The sequence below is a fragment of the Mixophyes fleayi genome, chromosome 1 (genome assembly GCF_038048845.1).
Source record: "Mixophyes fleayi isolate aMixFle1 chromosome 1, aMixFle1.hap1, whole genome shotgun sequence".
Taxonomy (NCBI): domain Eukaryota; kingdom Metazoa; phylum Chordata; class Amphibia; order Anura; family Limnodynastidae; genus Mixophyes; species Mixophyes fleayi.
The window spans coordinates 63,889,778-63,899,777 of NC_134402.1; the positions used below are offsets into that span (position 1 = coordinate 63,889,778).

Genomic DNA, 10,000 nt, shown 5'->3' on the forward strand with positions numbered 1-10,000 from the left:
TCCGGCTTCCTTCGAAGCTGGTTTTGAGATGTATAAGACATGTAGGTCATTAGAAAACCAATACCTACAGCCACACGACCCTGAACAAGCCCAATCTCATATGATCTTGGAAGCTAAGCAGGACCAGGCCTGGTTAGTACTTGGATGGGAGACCACCTGGGAATACCAGGTGCTGTAGGCCATTTTTTTTTATTTTCTCTTGTTCCGACTTCCTTCAATGCTGGTTTTGAGATGTATAAGAGATGTAGGTCATTAGGAAAACAATACCTACAGCCACACCACCCTGAACAAGCCTGATCTTGAAAGCTAAGCAGGGCCGGGCCTGGTTAGTACTTGGATGGGAGACCAGCCTGGGAATACCAGGTACTGTAGGCAATTTTTTTTATTTTCTCTTGTTCCGACTTCCTTCAATGCTGGTTTTGAGATGTATAAGAGATGTAGGTCATTAGGAAACCAATACCTACAGCCACACCACCTGAACAAGCCCAATCTCATCTGATCTTGGAAGCTAAGCAGGGCCAGGCCTGGTTACTACTTGCATGGAAGACCACCTGGGAATACCAGGTGCTGTAGGCAATTTTTTTTTATTTTCTCTTGTTCCGGCTTACTTCAATGCTAGTTTTGAGATGTATAAGAGATGTAGGTCATTAGGAAATCAATACCTACAGCCACACCACCCTGAATAAGACCAATCTCGTCTCATCTTGAAAGGTAAGCAGGGCCGGGCCTGGTTAGTACTTGGATAGGAGACCACCTGGGAATACCAGATGCTGTAGGACTTTTTTTTTATTTTCTCTTGTTCCGGCTTCCTTCGAAGCTGGTTTCGAGATGTATAAGAGATGTAGGTCATGAGGAAACCAATACATACAGCCACACCACCCTGAACAAGCCCAATCTCATCTGATCTTGGAAGCTAAGCAGGGCCGGGCCCTGGTTAGTACTTGGATGGGAGACCACCTGGGAATACCAGGTGCTGTAGGCCTTTTTTTTATTTTCTCTTGTTCCGGCTTCCTTCGAAGCTGGATTTGAGATGTATAAGAGATGTAGGTCTTTAGGAAACCAATACTATAGCCACACCCCCCCTTAACAAGCCCAATCTCATCTGATCTTGGAAGATAAGCAGGGCCGGGCCTGGTTAGTACTTGGATGGGAGACCACCTGGAATACCAGATGCTGTAGGCCTTTTTTTTATTTTCTCTTGTTCCGGCTTCCTTCAATGCTGGTTTTGAGATGTATAAGAGATGTAGGTCAGTAGGAAACCAATACCTACAGCCACACCACCCCTGAACAAGCCCAATCTCGTCTGATCTTGGAAGCTAAGCAGGGCCCGGCTTGGTTAGTACTTGGATGGGAGACCACCTGGGAATACCAGGTGCTGTAGGCAGTTTTTTTTTATTTTCTCTTGTTCCGGCTTTCTTCGAAGCTGGTTTTGAGATGTATAAGACATGTAGGTCATTAGAAAACCAATACCTACAGCCACACCCACCCCTGAACAAGCCCAATCTCATCTGATCTTGGAAGCAAAGCAGGAACGGGCCTGGTTAGTACTTGGATGGGAGACCACCTGGGAATACCAGGTGCTGTAGGCCATTTTTTTTTATTTTCTCTTGTTCCGGCTTCCTTCAATGCTGGTTTTGAGATGTATAAGAGATGTAGGTCATTAGGAAACCAATACCTACAGCCACACCACCCTGAACAAGCCCAATCTCATCTGATTTTGGAAGCTAAGAAGGGCTGGGCCTGGTTAGTACTTGGATGGGAGACCACCTGGGAATACCAGGTGCTGTAGGCCATTCTTTTTTATTTTCTCTTGTTTCGGCTTCCTTCGAAGCTGGTTTTGAGATGTATAAGAGATGTAGGTCATTAGGAAAATAATACCTACAGCCACACCACCCTGAACAAGCCCAATCTCACCTGATCTTGGAAGCAAAGCAGGACCGGGCCTGGTTAGTACTTGGATGGGAGACCACCTGGGAATACCAGGTGCTGTAGGCCATTTTTTTTTATTTTCTCTTGTTCCGGCTTCCTTCAATGCTGGTTTTGAGATGTATAAGAGATGTAGGTCATTAGGAAACCAATACCTACAGCCACACCACCCTGAACAAGCCCAATGTCATCTGATCTTGGAAGCTAAGCAGGGCCAGGCCTGGTTAGTACTTGGATGGGAGACCACCTGGGAATACCAGGTGCTGTAGGCCTTTTATTTTATTTTTTCTTGTTCCGGCTTCCTTCAATGCTGGTTTTCAGATGTATAAGAGATGTAGGTCATTAGGAAACCAATACCTACAGCCACACCACCCTGAGCAAGCCCAATCTCGTCTGATCTTGTAAGCTAAGCAGGGCCGGGCCTGGTTAGTACTTGGATGGGAGACCACCTGGGAATACCAGGTGCTGTAGGCCTTTTATTTTATTTTCTCTTGTTCCGGCTTCCTTCAATGACGGTTTTGAGATGCATAAGAGATGTAGGTCAGTAGGAAACCAATACCTACAGCCACACCACCCTGAACAAGCCCAATCTCATCTGATCTTGGAAGCTAAGAAGGGCTTGGCCTGGTTAGTACTTGGATGGGAGACCACCTGGGAATACCAGGTGCTGTAGGCCTTTTTTTTTTTATTTTCTCTTGTTCCGTCTTCCTTCAATGCTGGTTTTGAGATGTATAAGAGATGTAGGTCATTAGAAAAACAATACCTGCAGCCACACCACCCTGAACAAGCCCAATCTCATCTGATCTTGGAAGCTAAGCAGGGCCGGGCCTGGTTAGTACTTGGATGGGAGACCACCTGGGAATACCAGGTGCTGTAGGCAATTTTTTTTTATTTTCTCTTGTTCCGACTTCCTTCAATGCTGGTTTTGAGATGTATAAGAGATGTAGGTCATTAGGAAACCAATACCTACAGCCACACCACCCTGAACAAGCCCAATCTCATCTGATCTTGGATGCTAAGCAGGGTCAGGCCTGGTTAGTACTTGGATGGGAGACCACCTGGGAATACCAGGTGCTGTAGGTAATTTTTTTTTATTTTCTCTTGTTCCGGCTTACTTCAATGCTGGTTTTGAGATGTATAAGAGATGTAGGTCATTAGGAAACCAATACCTACAGCCGCACCACCCTGAATAAGCCCAATCTCATCTGATCTTGAAAGGTAAGCAGGGCCGGGCCTGGTTAGTACTTGGATAGGAGACCACCTGGGAATACCAGATGCTGTAGGACTTTTTTTTTTATTTTCTCTTGTTCCGGTTTCCTTCGAAGCTGGTTTTGAGATGTATAAGAGATGTAGGTCATTATGAAACCAATACATACAGCCCCACCACCCTGAACAAGCCCAATCTTGTCTGATCTTGGAAACTAAGCAGGGCCGGGCCTGATTAGTACTTGGATGGGAGACCACCTGGCAATACCAGGTGCTGTAGGCCTTTTTTTTTTATTTTCTCTTGTTCCGGCTTCCTTCGAAGCTGGATTTGAGATGTATAAGAGATGTAGGTCTTTAATTAACTAATACAATAGCCACACCCCCCTGAACAAGCCCAATCTCATCTGATCTCGGAAGCTAAGCAGGGCCGGAACTGATTAGTACTTGGATGGGAGACCACCTGGGAATACCAGATGCTGTTGGCCTTTTTTTTTATTTTCTCTTGTTCCGGCTTCTTTCAATGCTGGTTTTGAGATGTATAAGAGATGTAGGTCAGTAGGAAACCAATACCTACAGCCACACCACCCTGAACAAGCCCAATCTCATCTGATTTTGGAAGTTAAGAAGGGCTGGGCCTGGTTAGTACTTTTATGGGAGACCACCTGGGAATACCAGGTGCTGTAGGCCTTTCATTTTTATTTTCTCTTGTTCCGGCTTCCTTCGAAGCTGATTTTGAGATGTATAAGAGATGTAGGTCATTAGGAAAACAATACCTACAGCCACACCACCCTGAACAAGCCCAATCTTGTCTGATCTTGAAAGCTAAGCAGGGCTGGGCCTGGTTAGTACTTGGATGGGAGACCACCTGGGAATACCAGGTGCTGTAGGCAATTTTTTTTTATTTTCGCTTGTTCCGACTTCCTTCAATGCTGGTTTTGAGATGTATAAGAGATGTAGGTCATTAGGAAACCAATACCTACAGCCACACCACCCTGAACAAGCCCAATCTCGTCTGATCTTGGAAACTAAGCAGGGCTAGGCCTGGTTAGTACTTGGATGGTAGACCACCTGGGAATACCAGGTGCTGTAGGCAGTTTTTTTTTATTTTTTGTTCCGGCTTCCTTCGAAGCTGGTTTTGAGATGTATAAGACATGTAGGTCATTAGAAAACCAATACCTACAGCCACACCACCCTGAACAAGCCCAATCTCATCTGATCTTGGAAGCTAAGCAGGACCAAGCCTGGTTAGTACTTGGATGGGAGACCACCTGGGAATACCAGGTGCTGTAGGCCATTTTTTTTTATTTTCTCTTGTTCCGGCTTCCTTCAATGCTGGTTTTGAGATGTATAAGAGATGTAGGTCATGAGGAAACCAATACCTACAGCCACACCCCCCTGAACCAGCCCAATCTCATCTGATCTTGGAAGCTAAGCAGGGCCTGGCCTGGTTAGTACTTGGATGGGAGACCACCTGGGAATACCAGGTGCTGTAGGCCATTTTTTTTTTATTTTCTCTTGTTCCAGCTTCCTTCAATGCTGGTTTTGAGATGTATAAGAGATGTAGGTCATTAGGAAGCCAACACCTACATACACACCACCCTGAATAAGCCCAATCTCGTCTGATCTTGAAAGCTAAGCAGGGCCGGGCCTGGTTAGGACTTGGATAGGAGACCAACTGGGAATACCAGATGCTGTAGGATTTTTTTTTTTTATTTTCTCTTGTTCCGGCTTCCTTCAATGCTGGTTTTGAGATGTATAAGAGATGTAGGTCATTAGGAAACCAATACCTACAGCCCCACCACCCTGAATAAGCCCAGTCTCGTCTGATCTTGAAAGGTAAGCAGGGCCGGGCCTGGTTAGTACTTGGATAGGAGACCACCTGGGAATACCAGATGCTGTAGGACTTTTTTTTTTATTTTCTCTTGTTCCGGTTTCCTTCGAAGCTGGTTTTGAGATGTATAAGAGATGTAGGTCATTAGAAAACCAATACATACAGCCCCACCACCCTGAACAAGCCCAAGCTTGTCTGATCTTGGAAGCTAAGCAGGGTCGGGCCTGGTTAGTACTTGGATGGGAGACCACCTGGGAATACCAGGTGCTGTAGGCCTTTTTTTTTTATTTTCTCTTGTTCCGGCTTCCTTCGAAGCTGGATTTGAGATGTATAAGAGATGTAGGTCTTTAGTTAACTAATACTATAGCCACACCCCCTTGAACAAGCCCAATCTCATCTGATTTTGGAAGTTAAGAAGGGCTGGGCCTGGTTAGTACTTGGATTGTAGACCACCTGGGAATACCAGGTGCTGTAGGCAGTTTTTTTTTATTATCTCTTGTTCCGGCTTACTTCAATGCTGGTTTTGAGATGTATAAGAGATGTAGGTCATTAGGAAACCAATACCTACAGCCACACCACCCTGAACAAGCCCAATCTCATCTGATCTTGGATGCTAAGCAGGGTCAGGCCTGGTTAGTACTTGGATGGGAGACCACCTGGGAATACCAGGTGCTGTAGGTAATTTTTTTTTATTTTCTCTTGTTCCGGCTTACTTCAATGCTGGTTTTGAGATGTATAAGAGATGTAGGTCATTAGGAAACCAATACCTACAGCCGCACCACCCTGAATAAGCCCAATCTCATCTGATCTTGAAAGGTAAGCAGGGCCGGGCCTGGTTAGTACTTGGATAGGAGACCACCTGGGAATACCAGATGCTGTAGGACTTTTTTTTTTATTTTCTCTTGTTCCGGTTTCCTTCGAAGCTGGTTTTGAGATGTATAAGAGATGTAGGTCATTATGAAACCAATACATACAGCCCCACCACCCTGAACAAGCCCAATCTTGTCTGATCTTGGAAACTAAGCAGGGCCGGGCCTGATTAGTACTTGGATGGGAGACCACCTGGCAATACCAGGTGCTGTAGGCCTTTTTTTTTTATTTTCTCTTGTTCCGGCTTCCTTCGAAGCTGGATTTGAGATGTATAAGAGATGTAGGTCTTTAATTAACTAATACAATAGCCACACCCCCCTGAACAAGCCCAATCTCATCTGATCTCGGAAGCTAAGCAGGGCCGGAACTGATTAGTACTTGGATGGGAGACCACCTGGGAATACCAGATGCTGTTGGCCTTTTTTTTTATTTTCTCTTGTTCCGGCTTCTTTCAATGCTGGTTTTGAGATGTATAAGAGATGTAGGTCAGTAGGAAACCAATACCTACAGCCACACCACCCTGAACAAGCCCAATCTCATCTGATTTTGGAAGTTAAGAAGGGCTGGGCCTGGTTAGTACTTGGATGGGAGACCACCTGGGAATACCAGGTGCTGTAGGCCTTTCATTTTTATTTTCTCTTGTTCCGGCTTCCTTCGAAGCTGATTTTGAGATGTATAAGAGATGTAGGTCATTAGGAAAACAATACCTACAGCCACACCACCCTGAACAAGCCCAATCTTGTCTGATCTTGAAAGCTAAGCAGGGCTGGGCCTGGTTAGTACTTGGATGGGAGACCACCTGGGAATACCAGGTGCTGTAGGCAATTTTTTTTTATTTTCGCTTGTTCCGACTTCCTTCAATGCTGGTTTTGAGATGTATAAGAGATGTAGGTCATTAGGAAACCAATACCTACAGCCACACCACCCTGAACAAGCCCAATCTCGTCTGATCTTGGAAACTAAGCAGGGCTAGGCCTGGTTAGTACTTGGATGGTAGACCACCTGGGAATACCAGGTGCTGTAGGCAGTTTTTTTTTATTTTTTGTTCCGGCTTCCTTCGAAGCTGGTTTTGAGATGTATAAGACATGTAGGTCATTAGAAAACCAATACCTACAGCCACACCACCCTGAACAAGCCCAATCTCATCTGATCTTGGAAGCTAAGCAGGACCAAGCCTGGTTAGTACTTGGATGGGAGACCACCTGGGAATACCAGGTGCTGTAGGCCATTTTTTTTTATTTTCTCTTGTTCCGGCTTCCTTCAATGCTGGTTTTGAGATGTATAAGAGATGTAGGTCATGAGGAAACCAATACCTACAGCCACACCCCCCTGAACCAGCCCAATCTCATCTGATCTTGGAAGCTAAGCAGGGCCTGGCCTGGTTAGTACTTGGATGGGAGACCACCTGGGAATACCAGGTGCTGTAGGCCATTTTTTTTTTATTTTCTCTTGTTCCAGCTTCCTTCAATGCTGGTTTTGAGATGTATAAGAGATGTAGGTCATTAGGAAGCCAACACCTACATACACACCACCCTGAATAAGCCCAATCTCGTCTGATCTTGAAAGCTAAGCAGGGCCGGGCCTGGTTAGGACTTGGATAGGAGACCAACTGGGAATACCAGATGCTGTAGGATTTTTTTTTTTTATTTTCTCTTGTTCCGGCTTCCTTCAATGCTGGTTTTGAGATGTATAAGAGATGTAGGTCATTAGGAAACCAATACCTACAGCCCCACCACCCTGAATAAGCCCAGTCTCGTCTGATCTTGAAAGGTAAGCAGGGCCGGGCCTGGTTAGTACTTGGATAGGAGACCACCTGGGAATACCAGATGCTGTAGGACTTTTTTTTTTATTTTCTCTTGTTCCGGTTTCCTTCGAAGCTGGTTTTGAGATGTATAAGAGATGTAGGTCATTAGAAAACCAATACATACAGCCCCACCACCCTGAACAAGCCCAAGCTTGTCTGATCTTGGAAGCTAAGCAGGGTCGGGCCTGGTTAGTACTTGGATGGGAGACCACCTGGGAATACCAGGTGCTGTAGGCCTTTTTTTTTTATTTTCTCTTGTTCCGGCTTCCTTCGAAGCTGGATTTGAGATGTATAAGAGATGTAGGTCTTTAGTTAACTAATACTATAGCCACACCCCCTTGAACAAGCCCAATCTCATCTGATTTTGGAAGTTAAGAAGGGCTGGGCCTGGTTAGTACTTGGATTGTAGACCACCTGGGAATACCAGGTGCTGTAGGCAGTTTTTTTTTATTATCTCTTGTTCCGGCTTCCTTCGAAGCTGGTTTTGAGATGTATAAGAGATGTAGGTCATGAGGAAACCAATACCTACAGCCACACCCCCCTGAACCAGCCCAATCTCATCTGATCTTGGAAGCTAAGCAGGACCGGGCCTGGTTAGTACTTGGATGGGAGACCACCTGGGAATACCAGGTGCTGTAGGCCATTTTTTTTTTATTTTCTCTTGTTCCGGCTTCCTTCAATGCTGGTTTTGAGATGTATAAGAGATGTAGGTCATTAGTAAGCCAACACCTACATACACACCACCCTGAATAAGCCCAATCTCGTCTGATCTTGAAAGCTAAGCAGGGCCGGGCCTGGTTAGGACTTGGATAGGAGACCGACTGGGAATACCAGATGCTGTAGGTTTTTTTTTTTTTATTTTCTCTTGTTCCGGCTTCCTTCGAAGCTGGTTTTGAGATGTATAAGAGATGTAGGTCATTATGAAAACAATACCTACAGCCACACCACCCTGAACAAGCCCAATCTCATCTGATCTTGGAAGCTAAGCAGGGCCGGGCCTGGTTAGTACTTGGATGGGAGACCACCTGGAAATGCCAGGTGCTGTAGGAAATTTTTTTTTATTTTCTCTTGTTCCGACTTCCTTCAATGCTGGTTTTGAGATGTATAAGAGATGTAGGTCATTAGGAAGCAAATACCTACAGCCACACCACCCTGAACAAGCCCAATCTCGTCTGATCTTGGAAGCTAAGCAGGGCCCGGCTTGGTTAGTACTTGGATGGGAGACCACCTGGGAATACCAGGTGCTGTAGGCAGTTTTTTTTTATTTTCTCTTGTTCCGGCTTCCTTCGAAGCTGGTTTTGAGATGTATAAGACATGTAGGTCATTAGAAAACCAATACCTACAGCCACACCACCCTGAACAAGCCCAATCTCATCTGATCTTGGAAGCAAAGCAGGATCGGGCCTGGTTAGTACTTGGATGGGAGACCACCTGGGAATACCAGGTGCTGTAGGCCATTTTTTTTTATTTTCTCTTGTTCCGGCTTCCTTCAATGCTGGTTTTGAGATGTATAAGAGATGTAGGTCATTAGGAAACCAATACCTACAGCCACACCACCCTGAACAAGCCCAATCTCATCTGATCTTGGAAGCTAAGCAGAGCCGGGCCTGGTTAGTACTTGGATGGGAGACCACCTGGGAATACCAGGTGCTGTAGGCCTTTTATTTTATTTTTTCTTGTTCCGGCTTCCTTCAATGCTGGTTTTCGGATGTATAAGAGATGTAGGTCAGTAGGAAACCAATACCTACAGCCACACCACCCTGAAAAAGCCCAATCTCATCTGATCTTGGAAGCTAAGAAGGGCTGGGCCTGGTTAATACTTGGATGGGAGACCACCTGGGAATACCAGGTGCTGTAGGCAATTTTTTTATATTTTCTCTTGTTCCGACTTCCTTCAATGCTGGTTTTGAGATGTATAAGAGATGTAGGTCATGAGGAAACCAACACCTACAGCCACACCACCCTGAACAAGCCCAATCTCATCTGATCTTGGAAGCTAAGCAGGGCCGGGCCTGGTTAGTACTTGGATGGTAGACCACCTGGGAATACCAGGTGCTGTAGGCAGTTTTTTTTTATTTTCTCTTGTTCCGGCTTCCTTCGAAGCTGGTTTTGAGATGTATAAGACATGTAGGTCATTAGAAAACCAATACCTACAGCCACACCACCCTGAACAAGCCCAATCTCATCTGATCCTGGAAGCTAAGCAGGACCAGGCCTGGTTAGTACTTGGATGGGAGACCACCTGGGAATACCAGGTGCTGTAGGCCATTTTTTTTTATTTTCTCTTGTTTCGACTTCCTTCAATGCTGGTTTTCAGATGTATACGAGATGTAGGTCATTAGGAAGCCAATACCTACAGACAC

General features: G+C 45.4%; 14 non-coding genes and 32 pseudogenes across 14 annotated transcripts; all 46 read left to right on the forward strand.

Moving 5' to 3' along the window:
• Positions 1–62: 62 nt before the first annotated feature.
• Positions 63–181, forward strand: LOC142119197 (5S ribosomal RNA; annotated as a pseudogene).
• A 277-nt stretch (positions 182–458) lies between these two features.
• On the forward strand, positions 459–576 carry LOC142136216 (5S ribosomal RNA; annotated as a pseudogene).
• Positions 577–660: 84 nt separating this feature from the next.
• Positions 661–779, forward strand: LOC142136579 (5S ribosomal RNA; annotated as a pseudogene).
• An 83-nt stretch (positions 780–862) lies between these two features.
• On the forward strand, positions 863–982 carry LOC142114451 (5S ribosomal RNA; annotated as a pseudogene).
• Positions 983–1,063: 81 nt separating this feature from the next.
• Positions 1,064–1,182, forward strand: LOC142136425 (5S ribosomal RNA; annotated as a pseudogene).
• Positions 1,183–1,264: 82 nt separating this feature from the next.
• LOC142126555 (5S ribosomal RNA) lies at positions 1,265–1,384 on the forward strand (annotated as a pseudogene).
• An 84-nt stretch (positions 1,385–1,468) lies between these two features.
• Positions 1,469–1,589, forward strand: LOC142124268 (5S ribosomal RNA; annotated as a pseudogene).
• Positions 1,590–1,673: 84 nt separating this feature from the next.
• Positions 1,674–1,792, forward strand: LOC142137323 (5S ribosomal RNA). Its single transcript, XR_012687965.1, has one exon. It is a non-coding gene; the product is annotated as a 5S ribosomal RNA (ribosomal RNA).
• An 84-nt stretch (positions 1,793–1,876) lies between these two features.
• LOC142116858 (5S ribosomal RNA) lies at positions 1,877–1,995 on the forward strand (annotated as a pseudogene).
• An 84-nt stretch (positions 1,996–2,079) lies between these two features.
• On the forward strand, positions 2,080–2,198 carry LOC142119120 (5S ribosomal RNA; annotated as a pseudogene).
• An 83-nt stretch (positions 2,199–2,281) lies between these two features.
• Positions 2,282–2,400, forward strand: LOC142113044 (5S ribosomal RNA). The gene has a single exon (XR_012681333.1). It is a non-coding gene; the product is annotated as a 5S ribosomal RNA (ribosomal RNA).
• An 83-nt stretch (positions 2,401–2,483) lies between these two features.
• Positions 2,484–2,602, forward strand: LOC142114010 (5S ribosomal RNA; annotated as a pseudogene).
• An 85-nt stretch (positions 2,603–2,687) lies between these two features.
• Positions 2,688–2,806, forward strand: LOC142116748 (5S ribosomal RNA). The gene has a single exon (XR_012682582.1). It is a non-coding gene; the product is annotated as a 5S ribosomal RNA (ribosomal RNA).
• An 84-nt stretch (positions 2,807–2,890) lies between these two features.
• On the forward strand, positions 2,891–3,009 carry LOC142136917 (5S ribosomal RNA). Its single transcript, XR_012687586.1, has one exon. It is a non-coding gene; the product is annotated as a 5S ribosomal RNA (ribosomal RNA).
• An 84-nt stretch (positions 3,010–3,093) lies between these two features.
• On the forward strand, positions 3,094–3,212 carry LOC142128104 (5S ribosomal RNA; annotated as a pseudogene).
• An 84-nt stretch (positions 3,213–3,296) lies between these two features.
• LOC142132140 (5S ribosomal RNA) lies at positions 3,297–3,415 on the forward strand (annotated as a pseudogene).
• An 83-nt stretch (positions 3,416–3,498) lies between these two features.
• Positions 3,499–3,617, forward strand: LOC142130796 (5S ribosomal RNA; annotated as a pseudogene).
• Positions 3,618–3,700: 83 nt separating this feature from the next.
• LOC142114440 (5S ribosomal RNA) lies at positions 3,701–3,819 on the forward strand (annotated as a pseudogene).
• Positions 3,820–3,903: 84 nt separating this feature from the next.
• On the forward strand, positions 3,904–4,022 carry LOC142113564 (5S ribosomal RNA). Its single transcript, XR_012681604.1, has one exon. It is a non-coding gene; the product is annotated as a 5S ribosomal RNA (ribosomal RNA).
• An 84-nt stretch (positions 4,023–4,106) lies between these two features.
• On the forward strand, positions 4,107–4,225 carry LOC142116032 (5S ribosomal RNA; annotated as a pseudogene).
• An 81-nt stretch (positions 4,226–4,306) lies between these two features.
• On the forward strand, positions 4,307–4,425 carry LOC142121486 (5S ribosomal RNA; annotated as a pseudogene).
• Positions 4,426–4,509: 84 nt separating this feature from the next.
• Positions 4,510–4,628, forward strand: LOC142114728 (5S ribosomal RNA; annotated as a pseudogene).
• A 289-nt stretch (positions 4,629–4,917) lies between these two features.
• LOC142134245 (5S ribosomal RNA) lies at positions 4,918–5,036 on the forward strand (annotated as a pseudogene).
• Positions 5,037–5,120: 84 nt separating this feature from the next.
• LOC142125087 (5S ribosomal RNA) lies at positions 5,121–5,239 on the forward strand (annotated as a pseudogene).
• An 83-nt stretch (positions 5,240–5,322) lies between these two features.
• On the forward strand, positions 5,323–5,441 carry LOC142136091 (5S ribosomal RNA; annotated as a pseudogene).
• An 84-nt stretch (positions 5,442–5,525) lies between these two features.
• On the forward strand, positions 5,526–5,644 carry LOC142136918 (5S ribosomal RNA). Its single transcript, XR_012687587.1, has one exon. It is a non-coding gene; the product is annotated as a 5S ribosomal RNA (ribosomal RNA).
• Positions 5,645–5,728: 84 nt separating this feature from the next.
• On the forward strand, positions 5,729–5,847 carry LOC142128115 (5S ribosomal RNA; annotated as a pseudogene).
• An 84-nt stretch (positions 5,848–5,931) lies between these two features.
• LOC142132151 (5S ribosomal RNA) lies at positions 5,932–6,050 on the forward strand (annotated as a pseudogene).
• Positions 6,051–6,133: 83 nt separating this feature from the next.
• LOC142130808 (5S ribosomal RNA) lies at positions 6,134–6,252 on the forward strand (annotated as a pseudogene).
• An 83-nt stretch (positions 6,253–6,335) lies between these two features.
• LOC142136869 (5S ribosomal RNA) lies at positions 6,336–6,454 on the forward strand. Its single transcript, XR_012687540.1, has one exon. It is a non-coding gene; the product is annotated as a 5S ribosomal RNA (ribosomal RNA).
• Positions 6,455–6,538: 84 nt separating this feature from the next.
• Positions 6,539–6,657, forward strand: LOC142113575 (5S ribosomal RNA). The gene has a single exon (XR_012681607.1). It is a non-coding gene; the product is annotated as a 5S ribosomal RNA (ribosomal RNA).
• An 84-nt stretch (positions 6,658–6,741) lies between these two features.
• On the forward strand, positions 6,742–6,860 carry LOC142116043 (5S ribosomal RNA; annotated as a pseudogene).
• Positions 6,861–6,941: 81 nt separating this feature from the next.
• On the forward strand, positions 6,942–7,060 carry LOC142121497 (5S ribosomal RNA; annotated as a pseudogene).
• An 84-nt stretch (positions 7,061–7,144) lies between these two features.
• LOC142114735 (5S ribosomal RNA) lies at positions 7,145–7,263 on the forward strand (annotated as a pseudogene).
• Positions 7,264–7,552: 289 nt separating this feature from the next.
• On the forward strand, positions 7,553–7,671 carry LOC142134256 (5S ribosomal RNA; annotated as a pseudogene).
• An 84-nt stretch (positions 7,672–7,755) lies between these two features.
• Positions 7,756–7,874, forward strand: LOC142125096 (5S ribosomal RNA; annotated as a pseudogene).
• An 83-nt stretch (positions 7,875–7,957) lies between these two features.
• On the forward strand, positions 7,958–8,076 carry LOC142136092 (5S ribosomal RNA; annotated as a pseudogene).
• An 84-nt stretch (positions 8,077–8,160) lies between these two features.
• Positions 8,161–8,279, forward strand: LOC142112249 (5S ribosomal RNA). The gene has a single exon (XR_012681191.1). It is a non-coding gene; the product is annotated as a 5S ribosomal RNA (ribosomal RNA).
• Positions 8,280–8,364: 85 nt separating this feature from the next.
• Positions 8,365–8,483, forward strand: LOC142136708 (5S ribosomal RNA; annotated as a pseudogene).
• Positions 8,484–8,568: 85 nt separating this feature from the next.
• On the forward strand, positions 8,569–8,687 carry LOC142111685 (5S ribosomal RNA). Its single transcript, XR_012680986.1, has one exon. It is a non-coding gene; the product is annotated as a 5S ribosomal RNA (ribosomal RNA).
• Positions 8,688–8,771: 84 nt separating this feature from the next.
• On the forward strand, positions 8,772–8,890 carry LOC142118069 (5S ribosomal RNA; annotated as a pseudogene).
• Positions 8,891–8,974: 84 nt separating this feature from the next.
• LOC142136894 (5S ribosomal RNA) lies at positions 8,975–9,093 on the forward strand. The gene has a single exon (XR_012687564.1). It is a non-coding gene; the product is annotated as a 5S ribosomal RNA (ribosomal RNA).
• An 84-nt stretch (positions 9,094–9,177) lies between these two features.
• On the forward strand, positions 9,178–9,296 carry LOC142121013 (5S ribosomal RNA). Its single transcript, XR_012683858.1, has one exon. It is a non-coding gene; the product is annotated as a 5S ribosomal RNA (ribosomal RNA).
• Positions 9,297–9,379: 83 nt separating this feature from the next.
• LOC142111615 (5S ribosomal RNA) lies at positions 9,380–9,498 on the forward strand. The gene has a single exon (XR_012680979.1). It is a non-coding gene; the product is annotated as a 5S ribosomal RNA (ribosomal RNA).
• An 84-nt stretch (positions 9,499–9,582) lies between these two features.
• On the forward strand, positions 9,583–9,701 carry LOC142126267 (5S ribosomal RNA). Its single transcript, XR_012685196.1, has one exon. It is a non-coding gene; the product is annotated as a 5S ribosomal RNA (ribosomal RNA).
• Positions 9,702–9,785: 84 nt separating this feature from the next.
• On the forward strand, positions 9,786–9,904 carry LOC142121935 (5S ribosomal RNA; annotated as a pseudogene).
• The last annotated feature ends 96 nt before the right edge of the window (positions 9,905–10,000 follow it).